Source organism: Rhinoraja longicauda, chromosome 10, assembly GCF_053455715.1.
Source record: "Rhinoraja longicauda isolate Sanriku21f chromosome 10, sRhiLon1.1, whole genome shotgun sequence".
Classification (NCBI taxonomy): domain Eukaryota; kingdom Metazoa; phylum Chordata; class Chondrichthyes; order Rajiformes; family Arhynchobatidae; genus Rhinoraja; species Rhinoraja longicauda.
Window position 1 is genome coordinate 57,895,796 of NC_135962.1, and position 21,453 is coordinate 57,917,248.

General features: G+C 42.6%; 1 protein-coding gene and 1 long non-coding RNA gene across 2 annotated transcripts in view; one reads left to right on the forward strand and one right to left on the reverse strand.

The window, feature by feature from the left end:
* The window catches only part of foxn3 (forkhead box N3), a 324,415-nt gene extending 311,151 nt beyond the window's left edge, over positions 1-13,264 (reverse strand). Inside the window, exon 1 of the mRNA XM_078406929.1 lies at positions 12,796-13,264. The gene's annotated coding sequence lies outside the window, so the exon portion shown is untranslated. The remainder of the gene's footprint in view (positions 1-12,795) is intronic.
* Positions 12,853-21,453, forward strand: part of LOC144597484 (uncharacterized) — a 45,750-nt gene continuing 37,149 nt past the window's right edge. Inside the window, exon 1 of the long non-coding RNA XR_013547753.1 lies at positions 12,853-13,120. This is a non-coding gene — a long non-coding RNA (uncharacterized LOC144597484). The remainder of the gene's footprint in view (positions 13,121-21,453) is intronic.

Genomic DNA, 21,453 nt, shown 5'->3' on the forward strand with positions numbered 1-21,453 from the left:
AAGGAAGCAAATGTTTTCAAGAATTCTGCCTGGATTTGACAGCATTAGCTTAAGAAGAGGTTGGAGAAAGTTGGATTGTTTTCTGTGTAACGTCGGAAATTGTGGGAAGGGCGGTCACGGTGGCGCAGTGGTAGAGATGTTGCCTTACAGCACTTGCAGCGCCGGAGACCCGGGTTCGATCCCGTCTACAGGTGCTGTCTGTACAGAGTTTGTACATTCTCCCTGTGACCCCGTGGATTTTCTCCAAGATCTTCAGTTTCTTCCCACACTCCAAAGACGTACAGGTATGTGGTTAATTGGCTTGGTGTATGTGTAAGTTGTCCCTAGTGTGTGTAGGATAGTGTTAGTGCGCGGGGATCACTGGTTGGTGCGGGCTCGGTGGACCGAAGGGCCTGTTTCCGCGCTGCATCTCTAAACTGAACTAAACCTGATAGAAGTGTATAAAACCATGAGAGCTATAGACAGGTCAGTCAGAACCTGTTCCCCAGGGTGGACATATCAAATATCATCATATCATATCATATATATACAGCCGGAAACAGGCCTTTTCGGCCCACCAAGTCCGTGCTGCCCAGCGATCCCCATACATTAACACTATCCTACACCCACTAGGGACAATTTTTACATTTACCCAGCCAATTAACCTACATACCTGTACGTCTTTGGAGTGTGGGAGGAAACCGAAGATCTCGGAGAAAACCCACGCAGGGCACGGCTTTGAGGTGAGAGGGGCAAAGTTTAAAGGAGATGTGTGGGACAACTTTATGTTTACACACAGAGTGGTGAGGTGCTTGGAACCTGCTGCTGCGGGTGATGTTGGAGACAGCCTCGATAGTGGCATTTAAGAGGCTTTTAGATAAACAAACAGCTATTCAAGGAATAGAGGATGCAGATCATGTATAGACAGGAGAGATTAGTTTAAATTGGCATCATGTTAGGGCCGGATGCTGTGGGCATGCTGTTCCTGTGCTGCACTGTCCTATGTATCAACACATCTTTGGTTGTAGGAAAAAAACGGAGCACCTGGGGGAACCCTAAGCGGTCATTGGGAAAACTCCACCCAGATAGCATCCAAGGTCAGAACTGAATTAGGGTCCCAGCAGCCTAGAGGCTGCAGCATTAAATGAGAGAAAATTCAACTGGAATTATATTTAAAGTGAGAAAAGGATAGGGCAGGAATCCTGGAGATTTTGAGAGTGCTCTGGAACAGGGATGGTGCACAATTGCCAAGAAGTAAATAATAGATTAGTTTCAGAATATGCAAGACATAGGTTGATTGTGATGAGTGGAATGGAGAGACAAGGCTGATGAGGCATTTGATGGTAAAGTTAGGAAGCTACTTTGGATCAAGGCTCGCTATGAAGCTCTGCAGGCTTGGAAGCAAGCAACACAATGGGAGCTTGTGATGCTGCTTAGTCCATGTGACACCACAAATTGTTTTGATACTAATTTTAGGCTGTGCTGTTCATATGGTACCAGAGACAAATTTGTTGGTGTACAAGTGAAAAATCATATTTTAAGGCAAGCAGCCGAGAGGCACAATTGTTAGTGCTACTACTTCACAGCTCCTGGGACCCAAGTTCCGTTCTACCCTTGGATGCTGGCAGGGGTAGCATAAGGTTGCTCCGTGTGCCCCATTTGGCTGCCTATGGCCAGCAGGAGATAGGAGTATATATGTAGACAGATGATGGAAAGATGTAAAAGCAACAGGCTTAGCATTGTGGGTGACTTTAATTTCCCCAACATTGACTGGGACTTCCTTAGTGCAAGAGGCTTAGATGAGGCGGAATGAGACATTTTGAGTTGGGAAGCTTTTTCAGACAAACATGGATTGTTTCCTCTGGAGCAACAGAGGCAACAACCTGATAGAAGTTTATAAAATACTGAAGCATAGACAATAGACAATAGGTGCAGGAGTAGGCCATTCAGCCCTTCGAGCCAGCACCGCCATTCAATGCGATCATGGCTGATCACTCTCAATCAGTACCCCGTTCCTGCCTTCTCCCCATACCCCCTCACTCCGCTATCCTTAAGAGCTCTATCCAGCTCTCTCTTGAAAGCATCCAACGAACTGGCCTCCACTGCCTTCTGAGGCAGAGAATTCCACACCTTCACCACTCTCTGACTGAAAAAGTTCTTCCTCATCTCCGTTCTAAATGGCCTACCCCTTATTCTTAAACTGTGGCCCCTTGTTCTGGACTCCCCCAACATTGGGAACATGTTTCCTGCCTCTAATGTGTCCAATCCCCTAATTATCTTATATGTTTCAATAAGATCCCCCCTCATCCTTCTAAATTCCAGTGTATAGATAGGGTCGAAAGTCAAACAATCTTTTTCTCAGATGGGAATGTCAAATACTACAGGGCATAGCTTTAAATTTTGAAGGAGATGTGCATGACAAGTGTTTTATTTTAGTCAAGAGGGTGGTAGGTTCCTGGAACATGCTGCCAGGGGTGGTGGAGGAAGCAAAAATAATAGTGGCATTTTGGAAGCTTTTAGAAAGGAACATGAATATATCGGGAATGGAGGGATATGGATCATGGGCAGACAGAAGGGATTAGTTTAATTTGCCATTGTTCCGCACAGACATCGTGGGAAGTGCCTGTTCTTGTGCTGTACTGTTCTATGTTCTAATTAACACTATAAATTCAACGTTGTCTATATCAAGCCAAGTGGAAATTTTAATTTGTCAAATGTCTTGTAGGTGGCTAAACATTAAACACCCAAATGTTGAACTGAGAAGGTAATATTGTAAATCCAGGAGCATATTAAAATTAACATTTTAAATATGTAGCCTGGTTGTGCTTCTGGATGAAGCCATGCAAAATGAAACAAGAAGAATGGACGAAAGATGGACCCATAAATGCACCATTCTCCTACTACATTCTATCTTTGTGCCGTCCCCTCCCCTGACATTCGTTTGAAGAACGGTCTCAACCCAAAACGTCACCCATTCCTTTTCTCCCGAGATGCTGCCTGACCCGCCGAGTTACTCCAGCATTTTGTGTCTACCTTCGATTTTAACCAGCATCTGCAGTTTTTTTTCCTGCACCAACAATTAAATGGGGAAACAAAGGTAATCATTGCTGATTATTAATTATTGACCACAAACCATCTGCATATTGCTAGCTCCCAAATAAAATAGCAATTCAATAATTACCAAATAATCTGGGGTTTTTTTTAAAGCTTTTGGGAGGACTAAATTGTAACCCCAAAAGAGACAAGGGGTTTCCATTGAAATAGCGCCCGTGGAATCTATCACCCAAGATTCTCAGTTTATAGCCTCATTCCAAGAGGGAGAGTCCAGGACTAAAGGTCATAGCCTCAGAATTAATGGAAGTTCTTTTAGGAAGGAGATTAGGAGGAATTTCTTTAGTCAGAGGGTGGTGAATCTATGGAATTCTTTGCCACAGAAGGCTGTGGAGGCCAAACCAATGGATATTTTTAAGGCAGCGATACATAGATTCTTGATTAGTACCCGTGTCAAGGGTTATGGGGAGAAGGCAGGAGAATGGGGTTAGGAGGGAGAGATAGATCAGCCATGATTGAATGGCAGAGTAGACTTGATGGGCCGAATGCCTATTGCAGCTCCTGTCACTTATGACCTTGTGATAAACAAGTAGATATGATGTTTGAAAATGGGAATAAAGATGTGAAAGTCCCTGAAATGTAAAAAGCACTTCCAACAAAATGTACCATTTTCTGGTACTACTTTGAGAATTGGCCAATTATTTTTCTCAAGAGTGGGGACTTCAATACAGACTCCTCTGACTAAGAAGCTAGAGTGTAGTTTACTCAGCAATAGCTGAACCATGAAGTACCTGTATTTCCATACTGTGTCCACTGAAAAACAATGTCAACAATTTAATTTCACGCAAGATGATCAGGTGTCCACTTGATGTATGACACAAAAAATATATTAGCAATCGCACAAGATCTTGCCCGTTGAAATAGTTGCATTACGACATTAAAAATTGCACTCTGTATATTACAAGGGCGAATGGTGTTGAAACCAACTGCATTCAAGTTTCACTCAACAAAATTTGTCAGCTCACTCTCCCCACAGGTATTTATTTTCCAATTTAAAATTGTGCAGTCACAGAGAGGTGCAACACGTCAATACCTTCAGCAAACTAATTCCTGCTGACTACCAACTACCAATTTACAATCGTCGTAAATCTATCCCACTTTTTAAATCACCTTACTTTCTCATCAACTCTCCCCCAGATTCAATGACTCATTTTAAATTGTTTTGCATTCAATCAATCCTACCCAGCCAAGGGCAGGCTTGTAAACGTGATATCTCCTGAACAATTCACACTGGCAGTCTGGTGGGAAAGTTGAAGCGTAATGGTGCATTCCAAGCAATAAGCATTGTTGCAGGGCCTTAGGGCTGATAAAGGTCGCTTTTGCCCCAGCAATTGCACAGATGCCTTGGGGTAGATGAAGGTTAGGAATTCCATTCTCTGAAGTGAAATGGAAACATCAATCACAGCTGGAATTCAAATTCACCATCATTACCTAGGTAGCCACAGAAAAGTAGCTTTGCAAATGTGCAGCGTAATACACAGGCCCAAACAAAAAAACCCAACTTGGAATGGTTTGCTGAAATTTCACTAAATTGTGAAGCAACCAGAACTAACCGTGCAAGGCATATAGTTGGGTGATGTGGATTTATCCGTCTGAACAGCAATGTAAGAGATTTCTCCACTGGAGGCTCCTTATGGAGAGTGGCATATCACAGTCATGCAGAATGAAAACAGACCTTTCAGCCCACCAACCATCAAGCACCATTTTTGCATTAAATTGTCTCTTATGGCGGGTCTGGAGGCTTGTACTTTGTTAAAGAAGTTTATTGCGGTAGCAATATTCAATTACAAAGGATAACAAACGAGATTACAGACAACCATTAACTCAAACTGTTCACATCGAAGTTCTCTTCCCACTGACTGGTTTTGGGCGCCAAAACCACCACCTGACCTAGCTGGCCAATCCCAGGGTTCGACGCTCAGGACCAATCCCTATGGTCGCTACACTCTAACCTATTTTATTCTCCCCATATCCCCAACAGCTCATGAGTTACATGTATTTGCCTACACTCCAGGGGCAATTTACAGTAGTCAATTAACCTTCTAACCTGCACATCTTTGGAAAGTGGGAGAAAAAGGAGCATTGGGAGAAAGTACAAACTCCACACAGACAGCACAGATGGGTATTGGACGCAGGTCTCCAGAGCCACGAGATAGCAACTCGACTAGTTGTACCACTGTGTTGCCCAAGTTGAGGGGAGGAGGGATCTGAATGGATGGGAAGTGTTGAGGAAGTAAAGTGGGGATTGTACAGCAGAGTAGAGGATATTCACTGGGATTTTGCCTGGGATACAAAGAGAGACTGGATCGGCTGGGTTTCATTGATTGACTGGAAGATACATCTTAGGACCTTCGGACCACCAATTCTATGCTGACCACCTTGGGCAGCATGGTGGCACAGCAGAAGAGTTGCTGCCTTACAGCTGCCTTACCGACTATGGGTGTTTGTCTGTACAGAGATTGTACGTTCGTCCCGTGACCTGCGTGGGTTTTCTCCAAATCTCCGGTTTCCTCCCACACTCCAAAGACGTATAGGTTTGTAGATTAATTGGCTTGGTATAATTGTAAATTGTTCCTCATGTGTGTAGGATAGCGTTAATGTGCAAGGATCACTGGTCAGCGCAGAATCGGTGGGCCAAAAGGCCTATTTCCACATTATCTCTTAACTAAGCGAAAAACAACTCCCACTTGATCCAGAACATGTGCAGGCAGATTAGTTTATCTTGGCATCATGTTCAGCACAGACATTGTGGGATGAAGGGCCTTTTCCTGTGCCGTGCTGTTCTATGGTCTAGGTAGGGAAGACGGGGAGAAATGTTCACCCTTACCAGAGGATATAGGTTTAAAATAAGAGGTAGGGGTTTAAGGAAGATTTTCCTTTCACGCAGAAGATGGTTGAAAGTTGAAATTCACTGCCTCGAGAGGTGAAGGAGGCGGGGACCTTCCCAACATTTAAGAAGTATTTAAATGACCACCTGAAATGCCATGCCATAGGTGAGTCGTGTGAGGGAAATGGGATTAGTGTAGTTAAATCATAGATAAGTGACATGGACACAGTGGCATAGCACAGTTGATGTTTCTGTGCTGCATGATTCTATGACTATGAATAATTTCCTCACATCATAGATTCAGTCAAAGGAGGCTGAGAGGAGGCTTTTAGTTTGGCACATGAATATGGTGGAAAATGGTGGGATATGGGTCACATTATGCTGAAGAGATTAGTTTAATGTGGCATCATGTGTAGCACAAATATCATGGCTGAACAGTTCCTGTGCTGTACTGTACTATGTTATGGAGGGATAGGGAGGCAATGCAGGCAAATAGGATTAAGGTGGTGTAGGATTCATGGTTAGTATGGACAATGTGGTCCAAAAGAGCCCGTTTCTGTGCTGAACAATTCTATAATGTGGACATTTCCTAGCCTGAGCTTCAAGTCTTCCTTAACTCCTCCACTGAAATGTACAAGATGAAGGGCCTAACTGTAAACATCTGAAAGACAAATGCTCTTTACCAATCTGTCCTTCAACACACCACAAACCAACAATAAAAATCAGACGAGACTCTGGAAAACACTTTCTACACCTTGAGATCCAAAATAATAATTCAATAATTTACCTACTGGTGTTCCTCCATTCTTGAAATCTCTGGTGATCCAATGCAAAGTCTTGATTTACGTTAGCTTATTTTTAATTTGAATTAAGTGTTTTATGCTCTATTGACTAATCATACCAACCTCTATACAGCAACACAACCAACTCCTGTTTTTACTTACAAATCTATACAAATTCTAGAGGGTAAGTATGTAATTGGGTAGCCCCTTGAAATTATCAGCTCCATTTGCAATAAATCATGGGAAAATATTTAAATACATTATCAAAGTATAAAATACATATTAATTATTCAATATATAATCTCATTTGGTTTTAAATTCCAGCCTGTATGACTCAATGAGATACTGTGATGTAATGAAACCCATATTTACTTTCATTAAGAGCTTCCCCTTTGGTATGCGATAACAAGCAAACCATTATTTTTTTTTATTAATTATAGGTTAGAGACAGTTATACAGTATGGAAATAGTCCGTGCCAACACACAATTTTTACCAATCTCGTATTATTCACCCCAGTAGGGAAATTATTGAATTATTCACCCCAGCTCCCCCCCGCCCCACCCCCAGAGTCTATTACTCACTTATACACTGGAGGCAATTTATAATATCCAATTAAGCTGCCATCTCACACACATTTGGGATGTGCGATGAAACCAGAGCACGGAGAGGCATACTGCGCCAAAGGGAGACTGTGCAAGCTCCACACAGCCAGCATAGAGGATCAGGACAGAACGCAGACTGTTGGGGTTGATAAGAAGCAACTCTACCTGTTGCACCACTTGGAGACCCCATAGCTTGAGTAATTAGCAAGTTGTGATTACTTTAAGACTGCTTCCAACTTTTAATCTTCCAGTATTAACTCAGTTCAAACGGGGTGAGAGTATGCCAGAGTTGGCTCTGAATTATGTACATCATTAAAAAGACAAAAATAACTTAACCTACTACAATAATTTGGTTTATGAGGTTCAAAAAGATAATGAGAAGAATATTCAAAAAGATGAAACTTTATATATCTTAACTTGATTGAATATTTACAATTTGAGATTTGTAATGGGCAGTACAAGAGAGAAAGGAAAAAGGGGAAGTGGTGCATTTTTCCTCATATCCATGAATTTGACACTGTCATTTTACACCAAGCACAAACAATCAGGTAGGCAACTTAGGAATTAATTTACAGGAATAAGGAAGAACTTTGGCAAGACCCTAGGCCTAGGATAAGAAGTATCAGTCATAAGAAACTTGACTAGTCGTGCAAAGGTAGAACACAAGCCAGTTGTTTTTCAATGATTCAATTATACCTTAGTGTCACATGTACCTGAGTACAATGAAATGTTATCATTTAACATTTCTGCATTATGATTTACTTGCCAAGAAAAGACACCAATGCCACTACTTCCTCAGAACACTAAGGAAATTCTCCATTGCCCTGCAAAGAATTTCTGAAGTGCAAAACCACTCTTGATGAGGCAATTGATTTCTCCACAACCCCCCTATAAGCAATCAATTTTAGATCATAACCTCTCAGTACGTAAAAATGTTTTTCCTCACAACCTGATTAAATGCTTTTCCCCCAAAAGTTCTATATTTGAGCCTCATGAGAACATAGTTAACATTTTTCAAGGTTCCTTCTATTTAGCTTATATAAGCCAAGCAAGTCTATGACTGAACCATAATACACCTTGAAAGATGAAAACCTGTCAGAATGTTTAACTCCAAAATAACATGATTAATCGAACATGAACTGATCCAAAGATCATGAGGAATGGGCCAATTTGTGGATCATGAAAGATCATGTTAAATGTACCTGTTTATGGTGATGGAATGAGAAGAAAACATGGGGTTCATAGATGTCAAACTTTGAAAGTCCAAAACCAATATTACAACTGCAGGGAAAGCAAATAAACTGTTAGAATTTACAGATATAATAGCTCACTGTAAAACGGATATTTTTATAAAAGGCATTTGATTTGGTGGAAAAGGAAATGGTGTCAAAGTCCCCTTAAAAATGTAGCATCCTCTTTGATTTGTGAGAATCACTGGTTATGATTAATCAGAATGATGGAAGAGCAACCAGGCCAGTATTATGAGCATCTAGTGCATGCGAAGGCATGGTGAAAATGGCATAAGGAACACACCAGTTCCCATGCCACTCACCTGTACCATCAAGCGCTTCCTGCCCAACTGGTGCAGTCTGCAGTTCGAACACTGGCATCAGCAGCCATATCAGAACCCATGGAACTGGAGTTGTCTCGAGGGCCACTTCAAGAGAAATAGGCAGTTCCAACTAGAATAGCAAATCCAGTTTTGGACCCCTGACAGGGAGATGCTGAGGCAAATACCAAAATGAAACTAACATTTAAACTTTTAGCTTTAGAAGTAAGGATTTTATCAATTGGGAACATAGTTAACATTATTCAAATGATTAATTTTCTCTGGAGCGTTGCAGGCAGAGGGCATACCTGATATAAAAGTTTATATAAGTTTATAAAATTCTGAGAGGCATAATAGGGTACACAAATAGAACCTTCTTCCCATGAAGAAATATCAAATAAAAGAGGGCATAGCTTTAAGTTGACAGGGGAAAGTTCAAAGGAGATGTGTGGGGCAAGTTGTTTTGTTTTACACACACACAGAATGGTGAGAGCCTGGAATGTGCTGCCGTGTGGTGTGGAAGCAGACATGAAAGAGAACATTAAGAGGCATTTAGATAGATATATGAACGTGCAAGAAATAGTGGGGTGGATTATATGCAGATAGATAGGGTAAGCTGTTGCTGACCTGTACTATTCTATATTTTACAAGGAAAAGATTCAAATGGATACAATTTGTAATTTGAGCTTGATAACATTAAAAACTTGCATTTAATTCTCCTGGCATCCAAAAAGATATGGCATTTTCCAGCCTATTCCCATCTTAAAAAAGAAAAAAGTTGTACAATAAATCCATGCCTATGATATCTTTGCAGAGAGAAATTAGGGAACAACCACTGGTACGATAAGTCCCTGATTTAATAAAATGTCTGCATATCATTCAATTACTGCAATACTTCATGCAACTAAGTGTCTGCTATTTTTTTTAATTTTCCCTTTTCATTACAGCTTTAATCTAAATAGTTTCTAATTCAAGAGGTCTGTATATATGTGTGTGTGTGTGTGTGTGTGTGTGTGTGTATGTGTTGTGTGGAGCTGGTCACATTAAGGATAAGTAGGTAGCAAGAACTAATCCCTTCATGTGAAGTAGTCATTCAGCCTTTGAGCTCAATGGTACTTAATACACTTTTACAAGATCAACTTAAAACACTTAATAGGACCAAAACGTTATTATTTTATCACTTGGTGCTTAGAATTAAGGAGCAAATTATCCTTGTAGGGGTTAAGATGATCAAAGCCGACCTAATTCTTTGTTGGTGGTGGCTACAAATACTCGTTTTTGACAGTATTTTCCAATCTGCAGTTATCCCATTTTATACAGTAATGGCGATACAGCAGCAATAACCTGAATCGTATTACTTACCTACGCTAATACGTTTTAACATTTTTTAATATTAAAATATTTCACTTTGATACAGGTATAATTCAAGTTTTACATGAACGATTAAATAAATCCACATCTATGAGCTGTTTGACAGAGAGACATTAGGGATCCGCCAACAGTGTGATGAATTCGGCGGCACGGTAGCGCAGCGGTAGAGTTGCTGCTTTACAGCGAATGCAGCGCCGGAGACTCAGGTTCGATCCTGACTACGGGTGCTGCACTGTAAGGAGTTTGTACGTTCTCCCCGTGACTTGCGTGGGTTTCCTCCCACACTCCAAAGACGTACAGGTATGTAGGTTAATTGGCTGGGTAAATGTAAAAATTGTCCCTAGTGGGTGTAGGATAGTGTTAATGTGCGGGGATCACTGGGCGGCACGGACTTGGAGGGCCGAAAAGGCCTGTTTCCGGCTGTATATATATGATATGATATGATAATTCCGGACTGAATGCATCTTTCTGTTCATTATCTTCCAATTACTGTACTACTTCAAGTAACTAATGCAGTGCTACAAAAACTATCGTGTCGTCGGCAAGTATTACAACTAGATCAAATGTAGTTCCTAATATTCCAGTAACCCGGTAGTTAAAAGTTTCCAAGTTCCAAACAGAAGGGCGGGTCGAAGTTAAATTCTCCAGACGCTATTGGCCTGAAATGTGTGAATGTAATTTGTAAACAACAGATACTGTGGTTGCTTTACGAAGGTGTGAGAAAGGGCAATGGAATGCTCCTTGTGTTTTGTAATGTATTAAACAATGTAAAACAAAGTAAACCAGTGCAGGCTTTAATGAGGCTTTAAATTTCGCTGCAAACATATGCAGCCGATTGACTTGTTTCCAACTGTTCCCTTTGGTCAGAGTGCTGTGATGAAATGAATTTGCCTTTTGCAGTATCCGTGAATCAACGTTCATAAAAGTCGTCCAAATCTCAGCTCGAAGCGTTTCAAAGCAAGCATCCACTTTAAGGGCGAGCGTGAGTAATCAGATCCCATGCACACGAAGTGTGCGCAAGTGATTTGATTGTATACTGTTTGGTCTGCGTGGCAATTCCTCCACACATTCCATCTGGTTTACATTAGACGGCAAGAAAATCACAAGACTCCTGCCCACAATCCCTTGCCTTCTATTTTTGGAAAAGTACGAAACTGGTAAAGCACTCCCAGTCTTTATAGATAGCACAGGCGTTGTTTTCCACGAAAGGCAGTAATGTTCACAGCGTTTCTGTTGTCATGTTACACAGAACAGATAGACAGACACACATACACATGCGCCGCGATGCGATGGATTCAAACGGGTTGTACAAATCGTGAGGCTGTGCGTGAACTTTATAATCTGGGTTTATTGCTGGTAGATCTTTTCATTCGGCCGCCTAGCTGTCAAAGGTCAAGTGGTATATCGATGTCTTGGCTTTCTCTGGAGGAGTTGTCGCCACATAAACAGTTGTCTGTCACCTTGGATTAAGAAGCGCAGGATAAAGTTGCGAATTCACGCTCAGGAGGATGTGTTTGCGAGAGAGAGAGAGAGAGAGAGAGAGAGATCCCGACACGGTGCGAGGGCTGTGACACTTGCACATCTCTGTTTATTTCCCCCTTCACATGAATGTTACATTTCTTTTGTAGGTCAAACACAGCTTTCTAAAAACAAAGTGTCTGAAGAAGGGTCTCGACCCGATTCCTTCTCTCCAGAGATGCTGCCTGTCCCGCTGAGTTACTCCAGTTTTTTTTTTTTGTGTCTACCTCCTTTCGAAAAACAAACCCTGGTCCCACAATGTTTTAAAACAAAAAAATAAAAGATTACGTTTAAAATGGGATTCGCGCAAAACAATTCCTCCAAACTGGGAATTGGAATTGTGTTCCCAGGGCAGGAAAAATATATATTAGCCACACTGTTGAGGACTGAGCCAATTTGGCGTGGAAAGAAGGACAGTGCAATGTAATTATAGGAATAACGATGGAGGGATGGCAAAAGTAAAACCTGGGGTGGCGGAAAACTTCACTCTAAAAGAATTGATATGGTCAGTTTGGAGGCAGGAAAGTATGTTTGAACGCCAGAATGTTGTCTGAAAGAACAACAGTCTTTTATATGCACACTTATATGACAGATGCCAACAGCAGATAAAGTATAAGAGAGAGAGAGAGAGAGAGAGAGAGACGAAATCTTTGCAGAATGTTTGAAATCGCCAAGTCTCACATCCCCTGCGCCACTTTTGCGCATTTAAATCCTCGGGGCTGCAATGTCAAGAGTTTGGGATGAAAAGGTCACATTTCTCACCCCAATGCCGGCGACGGTCGGTGGTTGGGGGCAGATTATATGCAGCCTGATATTTACACCCATAGTACTTCATGAAACAATTCTTATTGCAAACCAGAGTGGGATGGGTTTTTTTTTTTAAAAACAAGAGAAAATACCGTGTTAACAGGAGTGACACTCCTCAACCTTTGTTGGGTTTGCAACTTTCCAGAGTTAGGGAGAGGGCGGAGAGAGAGAAATTATCATAAACAGGCAACGAAAAAATGTTTACAGCGAGCTAAGACACAGAGTCAGGCAGCTTGTTGTCTACTTACACTTCATGTCATGCTAAGATGGCTGTTGACGAACACAAAAGGTTTTGTTTTTGCAGCATTCGGGGCCCCCCCCCCCCCTCCCTACCCGTCCGGGGAAATGAAAGTGTTTATTTTTTTTAAATAAAGGAGGGAGGAGGGTGAGATCGCTCAGTAACGCTCGGATATCCCCGGCCGTCGCCAAGGAGACGGAGCAGCCCGGGCTTCAACTCCCTCCGCCATTACTGCCCAGCGCGGGCTGCAGGAGGCGGCCTCCCCGCCCGCCTTCAGCTCTACAGTCTCCGGCCGCCACAGCCCTTCATCCCGCCGCCCTTTACGTTTTCATGAGGTAAACCACCCGTCTTTTCGCCTCGGCTCGCCCCCCCGAGCGGCTTGGGGAGCCGCCGGATCGGCGGGAGGGACGCAGGGCAGCGGGAACGGCGATCGATGGCGTAGCGGCCGCCAATGGAGAAGGGGGGGGCGGCGCCGGCCGCCATCTTTGCGGGTCTTTTCTTTTGGCGGCAATTTGCGTGCGCGTGCACGCGGATGCAGAGTCGTCCGCCCGGCCGTCCGTCCTGACGGTGGCGCAGCGGGTAGGTCCCGGGTTCGATCCCCACCTCGGATGCTGTGCATGTGTGTGTGTGAAGTTTGTATGTGGTTTTTTTTCCCGGTCAATACAATACAACAGATTGACCGTACAGTTGTGAAAGTTAAATAGAACGAAATCAAATGTATCAAAAATAAAAAATAAAACAAAGTAATCACACATGACATTTTCTGACCGAAATAAAAGGTGTAGGCAGAAGCCAAAGCTTATTGTGCCTTCCCTTAATACTTAACAAAATATAATTAAAAAAACACATCATAAGTCAGAAGGTGATAAACAAAACATAGAAAGAAACACAAATATAGTCAAGAAACATCATTTCTGTCATGTCAGTCATTTCTCAGTGCTGATCACATATTTTGTATCTTTCAAATATAATATTTTTGAACATTTTCTTGAATTTACACTTATTACTACACTCTTTTGTTTCACTGTTGCAACTATTCCATAAATTGACCCCTTTAACAGTCACACATCTATTTTTCACATTTGTCCTTGCCCTCTTTTTTTCAAATATATAATTTCCCCTGAGAGGATACCTTCCCTCACTGAAAACAAACCTTGGATACAGTTAGGAAATGTTCTTTCTTTTGCTCTAAACATTATTTGTAGAGTATTAACGTCTATTCGGTCCATAAATTTTAGGGTATATGATTTCATAAATAATGGGTTGGTTGGGTCATTATAACCAGCCTTATTGACAATTCTTATAGCTCTTTTTTGCAATATAAAGATTGAATTAGTGCTGAAGAAGGGTCTCGACCCGAAAGGTCACCCATTCCTTCTCTCCCGAGATGCTGCCTGACCTGCTGAGTTACTCCAGCATTTTGTGAATAAATCGATTTGTATCAGCATCTGCAGTTATTTTCTTATATATTGAATTAGTGCTAGTTTTGTAAGTGTTTCCCCATACTTCCACAGGTGTTCTCCCTGTGACCTCGTGTGTTGTCGCAGTGGAGCAAACGGAGGAGAGAGAGTTTGGGGATAGGGCCAGTGTACGCCTGGAACAGAGATTGTTCGGTTTGAAGAGGGGTCTCGACCCGAAATGTCACCCACTCCTTCCATCCAGAGATGCTGCCTGTCCTGCTGAGTTACACCAGCATTTTGTGTCTATCTTTCGTGAATACCATCAAAATACCCCGTGTTTTATCTCCAGTTTCATCCCAAAGACGTGCGGGTTGGTAGGTTTATTGGCCCTCTGTAAATTGTCCCCTAGCGTGCAGGGAGTGTATGCGAAAGTGGGACAACATAGACCTAGTGGGTATAGGCGATGGATGGTCCAGTATGTCACGACGTACAGTGAAAAGCTTTTAGTTGCACAAAAACAAATTATAGCCAACTGCAAAAGAATGCAAGACGGGTTGATAGAGTTTATTGATGAGGAACAGGTACAATGAGATCTTACTTGTGGCAACGTCACAGGCACCGAGACTCAGACAAACACACAAAATATTAAATATACATAAATTGCACATAAATCGTACAGTCAGTAAAAAGAACAAGCCATTAGTGCAAAACTGAGATGAGAAGAACCTTTTTCTCCCAGAGAGTTGTGAATTTGTGGAATTCTCTGCCACAGAAGGCAGTGGAGGCAAATTCACTGGAAGAATTTAAAAGAGAGTTAGATAGAGCTCTAGGGGCTAGTGGAATCAAGGGATATGGGGAGAAGGCATGCACAGGTTACTAATTGTAGATGATCAGCCATGATCACAATGAATGGCTCGAAGGGCCAAATGGCCTCCTCCTGCACCTATTTTCTATGTTTCTAAAAAACAATTGGTAAAAAATGTCTTTAAAGCTCCAGACGTCTGACAGCTTAACTGCGAATTTGTAAAATTGCCAAAGTTAAATATTCAAAAGTTAAGGATTTATTGTAATAAGAAGAGCTTGGGCTGAGTACCTATTGAGAAACTTCACTGTACATTTCCTTCCAGTCCCAACCAAAACTATCATTGCTGTGCTGTGTTTCTTATTTTCTCCATGCTGGTTCAGCCCCTTGTGTCTACATCATGGACTTCAACCTTGATGACAAGCCAGGCGCAGAGTCAATGCAATTCAGGTCCAGACTGAGCAGGCACATGGTGCAAACAAAGTCCAGGCCTAACAGGGATACAATAAGTTCAGGCAACACGGCAACAGGGTCATTGTCCTGTACAATCCAGTTTGCAGAAATGTGGTCAATGCAATCACACTCCCAGCCGCACAGGGAAATAGTTAATGTAAAATCCAGGCTCTGTAAAAGCACAAGCTGAATGCAAAAAGGAATTCATGTTCATAAGTGATAGGAGCAGAATTAGGATGTTCGGACGTTCAAGTCTACTCCGCCGATCTATCTTTCCCTCTTAACCCCATTCTCCTGCCTTCTCCCCATAACCTCTGACACCAGTACTAATCAAGAATATATCTATCTCTGCCTTAAAAAAATATCCATTTACGGCCTCCACAACCTTCTGTGGCAAAGAATTCCACAGATTTACCTCCTTCTGACTAAAGAAATTCCTCCCCATCTCCTTCCTAAAGGAATGTCCTTTTATTCTGAGGCTGTAACCTCTGGTCGTAGACTCTCCCTCTAATGGAAACTTCCTCTCCACATCCACTCTAACCAATACCTTCACTATTCGGTAAGTTTCAATGAGGTCTCCCCTCATCCTTCTAAACTCCAGCGAGTACAGGTCCATGCCATCAAACGCTCATCATATGTTAACCCACGCATTCCTGGGATTCCAGGGAATCTACACCTTTTAGGAACAATGTAGAAACATCAGTCTGAAGAAGGGTCCTGTCACGAAATGTCATTTTCCATGTTCTCCAGAGATGCTGCATGACATGCTGAGTTACTCCAGCACTTTGCCTCAGAAGGCAGTGGAGACCAATTCTCTGAATGCATTCAAGATAGAGGTAGATAGAGCTCTTAAGGATAGCGGAGTCAGGGGGTATGGGGAGAAGGCAGGAACGGGGTACTGATTGAGAATGATCAGCCATGATCACATTGAATGGCGGTGCTGGCTCGAAGGGCCGAATGGCCTACTCCTGCACCTATTGTCTATTTGTGTCTTTTTCTGTTTAGAAACAATATCAGTACAAAAAGTCAGGAAGTTTATGTTTACGAGGACGTTGCCAGGACTCAAGGGCCTGAGCTATGGGGAGAGGTTGGGCAAGAGAATCAAGAGTGTTTTATTGTCATATGTCCCAGATAGAACAATGAAATAAGGCTAGGACTTTATTTCTTGGAGCACAGGAGGCTGAGGGGTGATCTTATAGAACTGTATAAAATCATGAGGGGAATTGATGGGGTGAATGAATAGTCTTTTACCCAGGATAGGTGAATCAAGAACCAGAAGACTTAAGTTTAAGGTGAGAGATGGAAGGTTTAATAGGAATCTGAGGGGCATTTTTTTAAACTCGGAGGGTGGTGAGTATATGAAAAAGTATCCGGAGATGAACATCTTACATTAACGGTGTTAATCCATAGAGAAATGTTAAGGTTTTCCACAGTTCAGCCCCTTGTGTATCTTTAGTGAGGTCACGCCTACACCTGCTAAGCTCTGAGCTCTAAAATTCCAACCTTAAACTTCCCCACCTTTCTAACTCTCTTTCCTTAAATCGTTCCTCCACATGGCTTGGTGTCATTTTGTTTGCAGCATGAACATTTAAACATTTTAATGCATTAAACTCATGCTGTAGGTTTTAAACAGATTCAATTAATGTCCTGCACTCACATCTCTTCCAGGTTTCTCCCAACCCCACTATAATCAATGTAAAGATAGATCCCAACCCGAAGCATCACCTACCATGTTCTCCAGATCAGTCTGAAGAAGGGTCTTGACCCAAAACGTCACCCATTCCTTCTCTCCAGAGAAGCTGCCTGACCCGCTGAGTCACTCCAGCATTTCGTGTCTACTGTCTATGTTCTCCAGAGATCCAGCTTTTTGTGTCTATTGTCGGTTTAAACCAGCACCTGCAGTTTCTTCCTCCACATCACCTACCACGTTCTCCAGAGCTGCTGCCTGACCCACTGAGTTACTCCATCACTTTGTGGGTTTAAAAAAAATTATTCAAAGTAAGATTGTGAAAATCAAGTATTCCCTGCGATGAAGTGAATATTCCCGTGAAGCCATCAGTACACTGTCTTCCTTTGTGTCCCTGGAGATCTTCCATCGTGTCTCTGGAGATCATGGACTTTTCTATGTGGGTTTTTTTAACATTGTTTTGCATTGTCAGTATCATCAAAGACCCACATCACCTTGGCCAAGGATTCAATTCACTCCCGCCATCTGGAAAAGGTATAGGATTGTATAAAACCCATGACCACTAGCTTCAAGAATAGCTTCTTCCCAACAACAATCAGGCTCTTGAACACCACACAACACTAACCTCAACCATGAAATGTGAATTGTCTTTGATTGCACTAATGACTTCGGGGTTTTTTTTGCACTAATAGTGGGGTTATTAATTTATTGTATTTTTGTTTCTTGTATATTATCTACTGTATTGTGATTACAGGCCTGTTATGCTGCTGCAAGCGAAAATGCCATTATTTCTTTGTTGGTACATATGATAATTAAACACTCTTGATGAAAATGTCTTCCATAAGACTGTGATAGAGATTATTTCGGGTTCATTCTGCTACTTGAATATACATCACAGGAACAATCCCATCAGCCCATAATGTCCATGCAGATCATGAAGCCAAGTTAATCTAATCTCCTCTGCCGGCAGGTGATCCATATCCCTCCATTCCCCGCATATCCATGGTAATGGCTGCCTCGCCTACAGTCTGTCTGTCCTTTTCAAATTCTTTTTGTTGTTTTGGTAAGTTTTAAAAGTTTGTGCAAATGTTCTCTGGTTTGTTTTATGTGGGGGAGGGGGAAACTTTTTTCGGTCTCTTACCTTGCTGGAGATGCGATTGTTTTTCGGATCGTATCTCCGGTCGCTCTGCAGCCTAACATCACGGAGCTGAAGGTCTTACCTGGGACTGACTTTGAGCCCCCGCGGGGCGTGGACTTAATATCTGAGCAGGCGATCCCTTGCCTGGGATCGACGCTCCAACTGCGGCTTGTGGACTGAACATCAAGGAGCTCGCAGTCTCGGGTTGAGACCGGTAGGGAGCTCCAAGCAGCATGAGGTTCGACTGGTCCCCTCCCAGGGTAGATCGGGGGAGCTGAGATCCTCCCCCCGACGAGCAGGAGATTGATCGTCCCGACGAGGAAGGCCCGCCGCCGGCTTCGGGAGCCAAGATCGTCCCGTCAATGGAAGGTTCGAGGCCCCCGACCGCTGGAGGACAAAGAAGGGAGAGATTGAACTTTTTTTCGCCTTCCATCACAGTGAGGAATGTGGAGGAGTCACTGGTGGATGTTCATGTTAAAATGTATTTGTGTCCTGTTGCTTTTTATTGTTATGACTGTATGGCAAATTAAGTTCCTCGTATGTTGCAAAACATACTTGGCTAATAAAGTATGATTGTGATTGTGATAACTGGAACTTGGCTGAACAAGAAAAAAAAGAATGTTTTTTATAGTGCCTTTCATTACCTCAAGACATCCAAAAGTCAATGAAGTACTTATGAAGGGTAGAAGCTGGAGTAGGGATAGACAGCTCCTCAAGCTAATACCAAACTAATAGAGGAACTCAACAGGTCAGGCAGTATCATAAGATCATAAGTGATGGAAGCAGAATTAGGCCATTCGGCCCATGAATGAATGAATTAATAAGTTTATTGGCCAAGTATGCATATACAAGGAATGTGCCTTGGTGCTCCGCTCACAAATGTGAACACAAACATACAGTTAACCATTAAGAATAAAGCATAAACACATCAAAACAATAAGGATACACCATTATGGTCTAAACATGTGGGTGAAAATAAACCAGAGTTAAAAAGAGACTACAGACTTTGGTTATTGAGTAGAACTATCACTCGTGGAAAAAAGCTGTTTTTATGTCTGGCTGTGGCTGCTTTGACAGTCCGGAGTCGCCTTCCAGAGGGAAGTGCTTCAAAGACTCTGTGGCCAGGGTGAGAGGGGTCAGAGATGATCTTGCCCACTCGCTTCCTGGCCCTTGCAGTGTACAGTTTGTCAATGGGGGGAAGGTTGCAGCCAACAACCTTCTCAGCTGTGCGAACGATCCGTTGCAGCCTCCCGATGTCATGCTTGGTGGCTGAGCCAAACCAGACCATGATGGAGAAGGTGAGGACGGACTCCATGATAGCAGTATAGAATTGGACCATCATTGCCTGTGGCAGATTGTGTTTCCTCAGTTGCCGCAGGAAGTACATCCTCTGTTGGGCCTTTTTGACTGGAGTCGATGGTGGCCTCCCATTTAAGGTCCCTGGAGATGATGGTTCCAAGGAACTTAAATAACCATGGCTGATCTATCTCTATCTCCTAACTCCATTCTCCTGCCTTCTCCCCATAACCTCTGACACCCGCACTAATCAAGAATCTACCTATCTCTGCCTTAAATATATCCGCTGACTTAGCCTCCACAGCCTTCTGTGGCAAAGAATTCCACAGATTCACCACCTTCTGACTAAAGAAATTTCTCCTCATCTCCTTCCTAACAGAACATCCTTTAATTCTGAGGTTATGACCTCTAGTCCTGGACTCTTCCATTAGTGGAAACATCCTCTCCACATCCACCGTATCCAAGCCTTTCACTATTCTGTATGTTTCCAAGATGTCCGCCCTCATTCTTCTACACTCCAGCAAGTACAGGTGCAGTGCTGTCAAACATCATATGTTAACCTACTCATTCCTGGGACCATTCTTGTAAACCTCCTCTGGACCCTCTCCAGAGCCAGTACATCCTTCCTGAGATATGGTGCCCAAAATTGCTCACAATATTCCAAATGCGGCCTGACCAGCGCCGTACAGAGCCTCGGCATTACATCCCAGTTTTTGTATAGAACCTGTCACAAAATAAATGCTAACATCACTAGGGGGAAAGGAACCCGTTTTGGGTTGATTCCCAGCATCAGGATTCCTGTAGTTCATCCTGTAAATCGACAAGATCATGGCAGATTTTTCCACCTCAACTCCATTTTTCTACTTGTTACACTAAAGCATGATTCTAGATCCAGCAAACTCTGAACTCATTCTCAAATAAAGTAATTCACAGACTTTGGAGGTCGAGACAAATGCACAGGAGGGCTTAGCTTTAAGGTAAGAGGGGGGGGGGGGGGGGGGCAAAGTTTAAAGGAGATGTGCAGGTCAGCGGGTGCCTGGGGTGGAGGTGGAGGCAGATACGATTGTGGCATTTAAGAGTCTTTTGACAAGGCACATGGATATGCAGGGAATGGTGGGATATGGATTATGTGCAGGCAGATGAGTTGGCCTTGGCATCATGTTCAGCACAGATACTGTGGGCCGAAGGGCCAGTTTAGTTTACAGATACAGCGTGGAAACAGCCCCTTCGGCCCACCAAGTCTGCCGACCAACGATCACCCCGCACACTAGTTCTACCCTACATACTGGGGACAATTTATAGAAGCCAATTAACCTGCAAAGAAGCACGTCTTTGGAATGTGGGAGGAAACCGGAGCACCCAGAGAAAGCCCACACGGTCACAGAGGGAACAAGCAAACTCCATACAGACAGCACCCAAGGTCAGGATCGAACCCGGGACACACTGAACTTTTTTTTTTCTCTCGTTTATCATATTGTTTACGGTGTACGATGTTTACATGTTCTGTTGTGCTGCTGCAAGTAAGAATTTCATTGTTCTATCTGGAACATATGGCAATAAAACACTCTTGACTCTGGCGCTGTAAGGTAATAACTCTACCGCTGCGCCACTGTGCCGTACAATTCTATGTTCTAACCCACTGAGAGAAAAAAATCTTTTGATCTCTTTCTGGATATGGTAACAATGCTATTTAAATGCAGTTTGTTTTATCTTCGTTTTTTACATAATGAAATTGTAAACAATATATATTTTTTGTATTTAATATTAATAGCAACCAGCAAAAAGTATTTCTTATACTGCAAATATTTGAATTGTGAAAGGCTACAGATTAATTGCAGGTAATGAAAAATTCAGGTTGTATTGAGAGTTGCTGTTTAGCACTGTTTAAATCC